General features: G+C 42.5%; 1 protein-coding gene across 1 annotated transcript in view; it reads left to right on the top strand.

Annotated features, from left to right (window-relative positions):
* LOC121281438 (glutamate receptor ionotropic, delta-2-like) overlaps positions 1-13,095 on the top strand; it is a 448,441-nt gene that overhangs the window by 80,974 nt on the left and 354,372 nt on the right. The gene's annotated exons all lie outside the window — the stretch shown is intronic.

Genomic DNA, 13,095 nt, shown 5'->3' on the forward strand with positions numbered 1-13,095 from the left:
AGTGACCACAGAGCAGTCCATTCAGCACCACAGCTATCTGTTTTACACACTGATAACTACGACAGCTTTCACCTCTTTTCTGAATATGTGCAACAAATCCACATACTGCATGAGTGAACAATTTGTTCCAAAGGTCGATTCAGGTCCTTGGTTATCACACACCACAAGAGGGGACTATAACTGTGTTCTAGATTGAGCCCAACCAAGGTCTTGTCTGAAACCATGACAGTACTTTTTATATCATTTTATATTCGATCATAGTAACGGTGCATCTTAACACCTGATTTGTTTTTTGTATTGATCCTTGGAACTTCTCATAAACTTTAAATGATTGATGCACACTAACAGTTTGGGCTCTACTCGCACTCAATGGATTTTAGTTTGTAACCCTACGTGGTTTGTACATGCTTGGAATGTGCCCTGTCGCCTGCATTTATCCAGATCCGATTGAAGTTTTTTTTGCTCGCCCAGTCTTCTGACCCTCAATCACAAACTTATGGACAGTTTTCCCAACACTTTTTATCCAGATCATTAATATAGATTGTGAAGAACAATGACCTTAAAACCGATGCCAGCAAACCTCCATTAGTAATTTATTTCCCCACACAATCATTAATAAGAATTGCTAATAAGAGTCTGAGAATGCAATCAATTCCTTATCCATTTAGGAGCTGCTACGCAACCTCACTGGATTATTAGGTAACTTACAGTGTGGGAGCTTGTTAAAACTCTTCAAAAATCCAAATATATGATGACTTGTTTTGGGCATTTACCTGAGTCTGGAATGAGATGGGGGTCAGATGATATATTCTTATTTATCAATCTCATTCATGGTGTTCATGTGAGAGTCCGGAAAACCAATGATTTCAGGCTCTTCACAGAAGTTGACCCAATTCTATAATGGTTCATTCTGCATATGAGATATTTCAGCATGTGCAGTGGAGTGAATCACAAAAACCTGCATTCATCTAGTACCTTTAACATAGTAAAATGTCCCAAGGCATCTATAAAATGACTGCAGCGAGCCTGAATCGGCTGACTCTCAGGCTCCAGCCAATCGAATAGTTAACAAATATGCTCCTTACTGGAAATTATTCAATCATTGGGCTCTAAACATGTAAGCCAAAAAGATACAGAATTATAAAATATTAAAATTAATAAGATTCAGAATAGGATAAACAAATAATACAGTTGGTATCACTGTTTCCCTTTGTCAGATCTTTGCTATTCTGTTTTTTTTTTAAAAAAGGCAAGAGTGCACTTAGAAAAAGTAAGTGCAAGCAATATGAATAAAGTCACTCAAAGAATGGGTGAAGGTGGAAGTGGACATTGTTAATGTACCTGCAGTGAAAGAACTAATCTAAACAATTGGCCCTTGATATACCACAACATATTGTTCATGACAGTTTTTGGTGCCCTTAAGTAGGTATTCACTTTTCACTGTGTTTCATATATGATTATGCAATCATGGATGCACAGGCATTCTGTAAGTTGTAGCATCACTATGGTAAAGAGGTTGCAGGCTGATTCTGTCAAAAATGCAGCTGCCCTTAGTACACATCTCACTTGTATAAATACATTACTGCACTGATTATACTTAATTAAACAAATGAAGATGTCAGAAAAATTGCTTCACATTTCACTAGGCTGCAGTGGGGTCAAAGATTACAGTACAAAACTGTAGGGCTGATTTTAAAACCATCAGGCAGGTGTGCAGCTAAAATCATCCAAATTACTTAATTGCCTTGGAGAGGCTGGAAGTTGAGGATTTTTGATTTATCTTACTTAACATCTATCCAATGCCAGTGAAGTCCTTCCTTACAATGCACTTCAGGTCTTAATCACATCAGCAACTGACTGTTGATTAGCTCTATGGCCTATTAAGAGAGAAACTAACTGCCATCCAGTGGGGAAGGATCCAATAAGAAGGTCAACAGGGATCAGGTTTTGAAGATTTTGACATTTTTTTTTAACTTGAGTGAAGAGGAGCAGGAACACACAAAAATCCAGGTGCATTAAGGAAACTTAGAACTCTCTTGCTGCAGACTTGGCCTCTTTTCAAGACTGCCTCAGAATTGCCCTGGCTGTTGTCAGCCTTTATTCAGGACTAATTTCTAGTTTTTTATTGTTTTTTTGTTTCTTGGAGACCATCAACTTTTTGAAACCGTTTGTTGGCTTTTTTGAGTTTTGTGGATTATTTTATACAGGTTTAAATGCAGCTAAAATTAAATTGAAGTGTCCATTTTGGTGAGGGAAGGCCACAAATTCTGTTTCTATGGGAAAATCCCTTTTTCCATTAACAGTTAAATCAAAATTTGTTTCATTGATGTCAAAGCATCAGACGAGCATAACGTTAGATCTTTCAAAATAATTTTTCGGCCAGCTCCACTACCATTTTTTTAACATTCAGTGGCTCCAGCAGTGTAAGAGTTGCAAACAGTATGCAGCCACTTGTTGGATGACCTAATTTTTTGAGCTACAGACCTGGCATCATTCAGAATATCCTGTAAAATGTGTTTTTGAAATATGCAAATGAGAGAAATGCGTCATCCGAAGTATTTCTGTTTATTTATATCGTTTGCAAGGAATACCTGGGCCTGAGTGCCCAACAATCTAAGGACCTAGAATTTTTTATTCAGCCAGGCCCCATGCAAGCATTCAGAGCACTACTTAACAAAAAATTAAATAGGGGGCCAAATAGTTTTTAAAGAAATGTTTCCACTGGATATTGCCTCCATTCTCAAGCCTTCTGGGGCTGGGTGTTGCTGACACAACTTCCCTCTAGAGATCCCTCTGCCCAGAGATTAATTGCAATCAAGGAGTGCAGAAGAGCGTACTTGTTTCAATTGATAATGTCTCAGTGCTTCTCCTCCTTCAGGTACCATACTGTAGGAGGGCATTGGTGACCATGGACTTCCATTGATTTGGTCCATGATTCTGTTTGGCAAAGAACTGCAATGGTTTGCCTTTAACTTCGCCTTCTGCCGTATGGCTGACCAGGGAGAACACTCACTCTTACCGCCTGTCATTAGGTGTATTGGAAAGATTTACAGGCTGATAATCAACCTGTTTGGCCACTTTTTGAATACTCCTTCCATAGCCATCAAATCCTGAAGTGGGACTTGTACCTGGAGCTTCTGGCCCAGACTTAGGGACACTATCACAGCACCACAAGACATCCAAGCCTCAATGCTAATTCCTTCCAATAAACTAATAATTGAGTGAAACTCTGGACGGTATCATCCATGCCCACTGGCGGCGGGTGTCATGGTGGGTGTGAGTAGACAATATGGGGGGAATCAGTTTCACACCATCATCAAACAGTTTGCAATCGTCCACTCCACCGCTGAATGTCGGGAACTTCATTGAAAGACATGCAGATGTATTACAAAGCCCAGCTTGCCAGAATCAACCCCCCCATCCCATGCTGGATCATCTGAGCATGTGTTTCACAATAGCATTTATAAGGCGTGCACCTGTTGAGCTGCACTTTGAGGGGAACTTGAAGGTGAGTGCACAGTAACATCGCGCAGTCCTCGCGAGGTTCACCTGTCGGACTTCAAGGTTGAGGTGTTGTGTGTTCAGGTGAGGGTACAGGCAAGTCACGCTTGGCCTAAATAGCCAAGTGGTTATGGTACTGGGCTTGTAACCCCAAGATCAAGAGTTCAAATCTCACAATGGCAAACTATGAAATAATGTAACTTCATCTGAATAGGAACAGATGGAAACGTGTTTGTACTCGAACGAGTTACAGGCAAGTCACTTTTTCCTGGCTGGCTGACAGTGCGGTGCTAGAGCAAGGTGAACACTTCGGTTGAGTTGAGATTGGTGGGGGGTGCAAGGGCAACAATCTGGTTGAGGTGAGTTGAGCGGGGAGAGCAAGGGCAGCACTGCAGTTGAGGAAAGTTGGGGAGGGTGATGGGTGTGAGGGGGGCAAAGGCAACACTCCGGTTGATGGCTGTGGACAAGCATGTGCGGGGGTGGTGAGGGCACAAAGCGGCCAGTCATTAGGGAAAGCCATATAAAGTGACCATTCCTCCATGGCTGAGACAGTTCAGGCGCAGCCATATTGACATGCTTGGAGTCAGGCCTCTAGCCCACTCAAGCAATGCAGAGGCATCGAAGTGTCATCAAGTGCTCCTGAACTTTTCACCTCTTGAGTGCAGACTGCAAACTAATGAGCATTTTAGTGAGCTGCAGAACAGTTGGACGACTGGGCACATTGTATAATCTCTTTGCTAAAGCTGGCCATGGAGCAGTCGCTGTTGGAGGTGCTCACAGCCCCTTGCAATGTCCTCATCCAGGTTTGGACCAGTCTCCCCCATGGTTCAAGTTAGCAGTGTGTATTAGGAGATTGCCTGCGCTTGAGCTGAGAGCACAGTATGCAGTCCAGTGGGCAAAGGTGCTGCCAATTGGTACGGTGGAGTGGGGCAGAGGTTAGTGAGGTTTCGGGCAGTCATGCAGTGCACTAAAATCTGGCCATCCAAATGGTGGCCAGTACTCTTCGGGATGCATTAAGGGGTCTTCAGACGTAACCAAGAGAGAGGCCCTTAGAGCACCCTAGCTAATCTACACGTCTTTCCCTTTCATCCTGCAGGAGTACATCAGGATGATGGAGCCTGGTGACCTAGCCAAATGCCTCATGGTGCACAGAGAACAGAGAGGAAGGAGAAGAGAGCAACGGAGGTGCTTGGCTTGAGGGAGAAGCAGCACCCTCAGGAAGAACGGGCAGCTGGGGTTCTTGCACAAGCCACTGAAGAGTCACAGCGAACCATCGCTGGTTGGCGCCTAGCTAGTCCCAAGGTCTATAGACGGCACCTTTCATTCCTACAGACATCTGAAAACCAGTGCTGCTGAAGACTGCATGTCTAGGGGACTGGTCAATCGCATCTGCCACCTGCTGCAGGATTTGGTGCCACAGGGTCATGGAGGGTATCCACTGCTATTGACCATGGCGTTTAATTGTTATGCCAGTGGCTTTTTTCAGGGCACTGCTGGAACCTTACTTGCTAGAGCACCGCCAACCTCACTATCAGCACAGAAATGGTCCGGATCTTCGCTGGCCAGCTGAATGGCTCTATTTTCAAAGCCTGTTAGAAATTTGATGTCAAGCATTCCTCCACTGGTCTGTAATCTCTCCCCCTGGTTTTGTGTCAGTTTGCTTTGCATGAATACAGATAGTGTGTGTAAGTAGGATGCTTGCCAGGCTAGATGATAATGATGTCTGGCATGTGTGGGTGGTGAGTGGTGCCATGAATGGGATGAGGACAATGAAGGTGTATGTGAGAGAGTGAATGGTGACCTGATGGTGGCCCTTGAACCAGCAGTGAGTGAGATCCCTATGGATATGTGATGGGTTTGTGAGTGTGAGAGTTAAGAGTGATAAGAGTGACTGATCCTGGTGGAACAGAAGAGATCATTCATCCTCTTTTGTCACTGGGTGGCTGTCCTCTTTTGCAGGTCATTGGCACTGACCACTGCTGCCACCATCTTTCAAGTTGGACTGGTGCTGTTGCTGCTCCCTGCGGCTAGAGGACATCATGGCAGGCCTCTACGGCGTCCAAAAGGTGCTTGAGGGACACATCACCGAATTGGTTGGGGAGGGGGTGGTGGTGGTGCTGCAGTCTTGTCTTTCGTATCTTCTGTGCAGCAGCCTTGACCTGAAAGCACAAAAATGTGCATGTGGCTACACTTTAAATATGGTGTCCAGCGTGAGGAAGTAACGGTGTGATGGTGTGGCAGGCAAATCAGAGCCCACCCACCATTGAAACTGCTTGTTTCCTGGGAATGCATGATCAATGAGGCATGAAAAGCCATCATTGTGGCCAGCGGGTAAAATGTTTTTTCCCATCTGCTACTGCACCTAGTGCAAATTGGGACGATTCTGCCCTTTGGGAGAAATGCAGAAAATGCAAGCATTAAGGTCTCATCTCACAAGGTATAGGATCTATTCAATCTTGCTTATTTGTTAACTTGAAAAGAAATGTTACATGGAAAATATCATGACATACGTAACAGGCTGCTGAATTTTAGTTTTCCAAAGCGTCCAAAGTACTTGGGTGATCTGGAATTCATGGACTGAATTTTATGCAGGTCTGCATGCCCCAACTCCCAGCTAAAAAAAGTTGGGGGGAGGAGGGGAGGGGGTGGGGTTCCTTCGATGGGCCTCATGGGCTCCCAGTCGAGGTCCCCCTGCTCACCTGACAACAGCACATGCAACTAAAGTTGCCAGGCATCCTGCATGGCCTGGGCCTCTTCCTACCTCGAGGAAAATGCCAACTTTAATGGGATAAGGCCCTTGAGAGGCCTCAATAGGCCCAATGGCTGGCAGGCCACCCAGCACCTCCCTGCCCCCCCTTTTAAAATTTTGGACAGGTCAGTGGTGGGTGGGCAAGCATCCTGAAGGCCACCCGCTGAATTTTAGCTGCACCCGGCCTTCAAAGCTGCCAATGGGGAAGCGTAAAATCCAGCCCTGTGTCACCACTTGCAACACCTCACCTTGAAATTGTACCTAAAGTCAAACTTGTCTATTTTATTCAAAGCTCCGGTGAATCGGAACCTCTAAGTGACTAAGGGTGGAATTTAATTTTCTCCCCTGAGCTGAGCTTGAAAGCTGGGATGGCATTTAATTAGTGTAGAGGTTGTGGGATGGAGACCCTGCCCTTCCCTCCTCTGCCCCAATTAAGTCCGGAGTGGGAAGACTCCTACAGGCTTCCCATTCCACTGCCAGTTGAGGTTCTTGATTGTGCAATCATGTTATGATGGCACTGTTCTTTTCTTGCTGGTTCCCGGGGAAGGGGCCCTCGGTTGTCAGGCATTCAGTGGGGTCTGGGTCGCTCATTGATCCAGGGTCTTTGGTTGGTATATTGCCAGAAGTTATCACTGTTCCCCCAGTGGCGCTGATGGCAATGAAGAGCTGCTGTCTCTAATTAGCCAGCAGCTCTTGAGGAATGAGTTTTCTGCCCCGAGGGTCCTTGTTCCCAGGGTAGACCCACTGCTGGTCAATTAAGTGCTTGAGTGGCCTTTCCCAAAGGAAGCGATGGAGAGCTCTTACCAGCTCTCCAGCTGGTGGGCAAGACCCTTATTGCCTGGATTAAATTCTACCCTATGTTTTGAATAGGTTCTAATTGCCTCTTGCAAAATGATTTTAGGTTTTCCTTAAACATGATATAGCTGAATATTTTGCTGCATCTTTTAGATTTTGCTTATTATTTGTCCCTTAGTAAATCAAATCAAAAAGAATTAATGGAAATGGATTGGTCAGATAATATTGTATTTACTAACATTTAGAAGTAATAAGAGAACATGATATTGTTTATTGTCTTATTCAATGAGTGATACACTATATTTAGGAGTTAATTCTTAACCCTAAGTACATTATCTTTTACACTGTAGTGAATAGGAAACATTTTAATTCCTGGGACACTTGACAAGCCAAGGAAGCTTTCATCTGGCTGTGAACAGCCTTAGCTGCAACAACGGAGTGAAAATGAGGTGCAAAGCAGGCTGTGATATCCTCGTGCAGAATAGGTGGCAGGACGTATCGCAGGACTTTAACTTCCTTGTCTGTTTCGCTTTGATCATATCATAAAATTTCTTTTGCTTTCTGATACATGTTCAGTTCTTAACTGAAAACGTTTACAATAAGTATCATTTACAACAAGCCAAATTGGCATAATATGTCTGACAGATAATGCAAGTAATACCGGGACCTCGCTAATTTAAACCATTCCATTGACATTAACAAGCTTTCACATGTATATGTAAATATGATCACTAAGAGTGCAAGTTTTAAATCATGCTCCACTGCTGATATATTCATGGTCTATCCCTTTGTCAGAGGCTTTTACAGCATTGATTGGTTCTGCTCATGCAGTAGTTGCTGTCAAGTTAACACAACTGCTAATGGAGAATGCAACAGCATTCCGAGCATCATGTCCAAATTTGCTTCTGATCTGCAGAAAAGAACACATGACACAGAATATTGTCTTCTCGGGTGAAACTGAGTCAAAATGTCTCCAGTCCTATTCATGAACTGATCAGATTTCTAAATATAAAACATAGATTTTAGTTCTGAGAGCACAAAGAGCACTGGGTTATGAATGCTATAAACATAGCTAATTAAACGTGTTACGTTCGGAGCTGTTGTCTCTGAGATGGGAGAGTGCCTGGAGATTGTGTGATGGGAATAAATCATGACATGGTCAACATTATCCCAATAACTGTGCTATTGTGGAATTGTCTGTATTTATTGAACATAAAACTATTTGTCTTAATAACAAAATTTTCCACTTTTTCTATACTATTCCAACCTGGGATTTGTTGTAATATGCCTTTAACGACAGCAGCATGCCATCACTAGAAAGGAGGTGTGTCATGTGATCCATCCTCAGCTTCACTTTTACCTGTGAGCAGAACACAGTATACACATCTCTGCTGCTGATGTCTTTAAGTTTTATACCCATGTATACATGCTCCCATGTGCCTAGTCTTAATAAATGACCCCACAAAATGTTTACCTAATCCCTTATGGTTGATTGGTGCCTTCATATCATTATAAAAACACGAAATGTTGTTCAGTGGTGGTCAAACAGCCTGGCATCAAGATTAAGTACTGGTATGGAATGGTCAAAAGCCTCAGATCATGAAACGTGGCATGAGGCAAACCTTGATCATATAGCAATGAAGTCGCAGCATCAGTGAGCGCTGAAAACAGTGTGCTGACTGTGCAGAAAAGCTTTGAAGACACAGTGCAAAGATAGTGCTCAAATAAAGAGCTGGTAAGTGGACTGATCCCTTGTGGTGAAGTTGCAGTGTAGAACCTGTCAGTTCCGTGAGTGGGACAGTGCGTCGAGAGGACCAGCACCGGGTTAGCTCAATCGGAAAAGGCAAGTGACCAGGTTCACTTGGCCCGGATTGATTACGAGTGGGGGAGAGTCCAGCAAAACAATAAATAACAAAAAAGGAAAAAAAATAGACTAATGAAGGTTGCAATTATAAGGGGCAGAGTTTTGGAAAAACTCGTGAAAGCGAGGCTACAGGTACTATAGGAGAAACAAGGTCAAAGGGATATTGATAAGATGTCCACAAAATTCCTCAGTGTGAATTGGGATGAAGCTGACCTAGCCAAATTCAAAATGTTTAAACCACATACAAAGCTACGGCTTCTTGATTCAAATGTGTCTGAACCAGAAAATTTGCCTCATAATTGGGAATGAAGGTCTACACAGGCTGAACACGTCAGGATTGATGGAAGAGCTAAAGGATCCCCAAATGATATGGACTATATTATAAGACCAGTTTAGAATCAGGTTAAACTATGTATTCATTGACTGGAGTTAATATCATTTCAACAACAGCCTACAGAATTCATAGACAACTTCATCAGCAGATGCAGAGAAAGAGTATTTACCCTGATTTTTCAAACGCAGAGTAGCAGACAGAATTGGTGAGTTGGTGATTGCATCCACGCCCATGGAAATATCTGCTGGACAAATCCAAAATGTTTGGCATCAATGAACTACTCAAGCATGGATGTAAGTAGGAAGTGATCATTGCAAGTCGACAAAGCTTACAGGTCCTAAACAAGTCTCAATTGTTGATACACTCACTAGCACACTCAAACCTAGCAAGTCACATGGCAGGTGTGGCCTTCTGCATGCACCAAGGAAATGCCCAGCTTTCCAACAATTCTGCAAGGTACGTGGCAGAAATGGCATTGGCAACGGCAGTGCACCAGAGCAGAGGCTGATGCAGCTACAAAGAGCCACACTCTGATTCAAATAGACCATTCACAATGGCTACCGTCAAGCAATAAGAACGAGCATCTGGTATCCTGTCAGAAAGATATGAGGTGATTGACAAACCAGAAAATGTCGATGACGTGCATGACTAGATGAAGAGCTGTATTGTCAATCTTGTGGAAAACCCGGGTGCTGTCACACTGTCCAAGATGTTTGCCAAGATTCAAATTATCTGCCATAAGAAAGTTGGTAGCTACTCGTTATTGGCCAAGATTGATAAGGGGCAAGTGCCACCATACTACCCCTGTGAATTCTAAAAGACATGTATCCACAGACATGGAAGGCCATGATGAAACCTACTATGGTGAAACTTTCAGCATACAAAAGTTCATGAATTCCATGTGCAGGATCCATAGTCTTGGAGTGCAAGTACAATCAATTCTCCTGAGTGTCTCAGATGTTCTACATCATGAAGACTAAAGGTCCAGTGATTGTAGGTCTACTGGCATGCCGTGACCTCACGTAGAATCAGTCAGACCTCACGTGGCAGCTCAACCTCAGAAACTGCTATCACCTCAGTTCACAACCTAGCATTGAAATATCCAGAGTGTTTTGACAAAATTGGCAGTTTCAAGGCAACTTCAACATTAAGCTTGCAAGAGAATGTAAAGTCAAAGGGATATTGATAAGATGTCCACAAAATTCCCCAGTGTGAATTGGGATGAAGCTAACTTGCTTTCCAAATTCAAAATGTTTAAGCTGCGTACAGAGCTATGGCTTCTTGATTCAGGTGTGTCTGAACCAGAAAATTTGCCTCATAATTGGGAATTAAGATCTACACAGGCTGAATGCAAATCCATCAATTGATCTCGTGCATTTTGTGCAATGCAAATACCAACATCTATAAGATGAAATGATGAAAGACTCTACATCAGAGAAACTGTGGAAAACTATCATCCAAAGGATGACCTGATTTAATTCAGCATGTCCACGAATGCACAAGACCATTTTTGGTCTTTTCGGGACAGCCAGGCATCTCCCAGAGAGTATTTTTTAAAGAAAGGCAGGTCATTATATCGGAATCTTTACAACCTGATATTAATGAACAACTTCATTACTCACTTTTGGACATAGATTGGGTAACAAGACTCGCAAGGGAGATAAGAAAATGACATTGAAGCTGTTGTTAAGAAGTGCGAGGCACGTCAAGAGCATATGCCAAGTGAGCACAAAGAACCATTGATTCCACATGAAGTTCCTAACCATACTTGGTTCAAAATCGCATCCAACCTCTTTCATGTCCATGGTACTAACTTCATCTTCATTGTCGACTACCTTGCCAAGTGCCCCATTATTCGACAATTGCAGAATATGTGAAGCACTGTCGTGCACACTTTAAGTGCTATTTTCAGTTTATTTGTGTGCCTAGAGAAACCATTATGGATAATGGTCCGAAATTTAATAATAAGCCATTTCAAGACGTGTGAGAAATGGAATATCGATCACACTACTTCTCCTCGTTACCCGAGATCTAATGGCCTAGTTAAACAAATGATTTGCACGATGAAATCCCTAATTCTCAAATGAAGACAGACCAAGCAAGTTCTACAGATTGCAATGTTCTATCCAAGAGCAATGCCTTTAAGTAACTATTTCATCACCAGCAGAGCTCATGTTTGGCAGACCAGTGCGTACCAATTTACCTACTCTTCCCATTCTACTTTCTCAAACTAGAGAGCAACTTTTAAAACTGCAAAAGATGACCAATGTGCACAAAAAAATGCGGGTACAGAATTGCCAAGTTTAAGTTGGGACAGCAAGCTCACATCCAAGATCCCACAGAAGACACATGGCAACCAGCCAAGATGACAAGGATTTGTTCGGAACCAAGGTCCTATGATGTCATTACACACAAAGGTGCAATAGTGAGATGTAACCAAAGACAAAGCAGATCCATTCCAGTTCTTCAACCACCATGAAGTCCTAATGCATTGAGGAATAGGTCCCAAATGCAACCAGGAACAACATCCAAAAAATGAAAACCCTGCATATCGCTGTGAGCAATTAAAGAAATCTCCAGGCCAGCAGATGATCTCTATGCTTTAGAGACTCGTAGATTCATCAGTTCTATACAATTATGTAATGGTAACTAAATATGAAAATGTATTGTAAATAGTCATACTTCTTTGGAAGTGGGAAAGTATCTTTAAGAAGAGATGTTGTAATATGCTTTTAATGGACAGCAGAATGCCATCACTAGAAGGAAAGTGTGTCATATGGTCCAGTTTTAGTTTCACTTTTGCTTTTGAGCAGAACACAGCACACACAGCTCTGCTGATGTTAAAATTTATAGCCATATTTATCTGTTCTTGTGTGTCTAGTATTAATAAATGAAACCACAACGTGTGTACCCAATCCCTTATGGATGACTGGTGCCTTTATATCTTAATACAGCAATCATGTGTTTTTATAATCAGTAAGTGTTTACGTCAATGTGTGTTAAAATGAAACAATACTATTGTGGAAAGGAGTTTTGTGTTTGTAGCACTCTACATTTCACACACAATTTTCTTGTTCTCTTGAATACACTATCAAGCCTTATTTTTCACTTCAAAAACAGAATTACCTGGAAAAACTCAGCAGGTCTGGCAGCATCGGCGGAGAAGAAAAGAGTTGACGTTTCGAGTCCTCATGACCCTTCGACAGAACTTGAGTTCGAGTCCAAGAAAAACTCGACTCGAACTCCAGTTCTGTCGAAGGGTCATGAGGACTCGAAACGTCAACTCTTTTCTTCTCCGCCGATGCTGCCAGACCTGCTTAGTTTTTCCAGGTAATTCTGTTTTTGTTTTGGATTTCCAGCATCCGCAGTTTTTTTGTTTTTATCTTATTTTTCACTTGCCTAGCCACAGAGTTTTGAGCATTTTTGTTTTGCTGCCTTTGCGTATTCTATCTGAGCTGTGCTGCCACTTTCCTTGACCTTTTTCCCTCTTCACTATAACTCTTCCTGCCCTGTTGAGACTGGGAATCACATAAACACCACAGTACATACGTATGAAATACCAAGCTGCACTGTGGCTGTTTGGTAGTTAGAATAGAGATGGTTTCTGATGCTGATTTTTTCAAGAGAATGTCTGTTCTATAATGCACAGCGTTTGTACTCTGTAGGAAACCACACACGCCTCTTATAATTAACAAAATAGTGAATTACATACTCTAGATAATTGTAATCGAATAAATTATTTCAAAGAGCTCTAACAAGCAAACATCAAACTTGCTCAGTTGAACACTGCAGGGGCACTTGAAATCAAATTACAAGGATAAGCAGGTCCTGGACTTAAGTTTTAAAAAGAAG

This window comes from Carcharodon carcharias, chromosome 8 (genome assembly GCF_017639515.1).
Source record: "Carcharodon carcharias isolate sCarCar2 chromosome 8, sCarCar2.pri, whole genome shotgun sequence".
NCBI lineage: Eukaryota > Metazoa > Chordata > Chondrichthyes > Lamniformes > Lamnidae > Carcharodon > Carcharodon carcharias.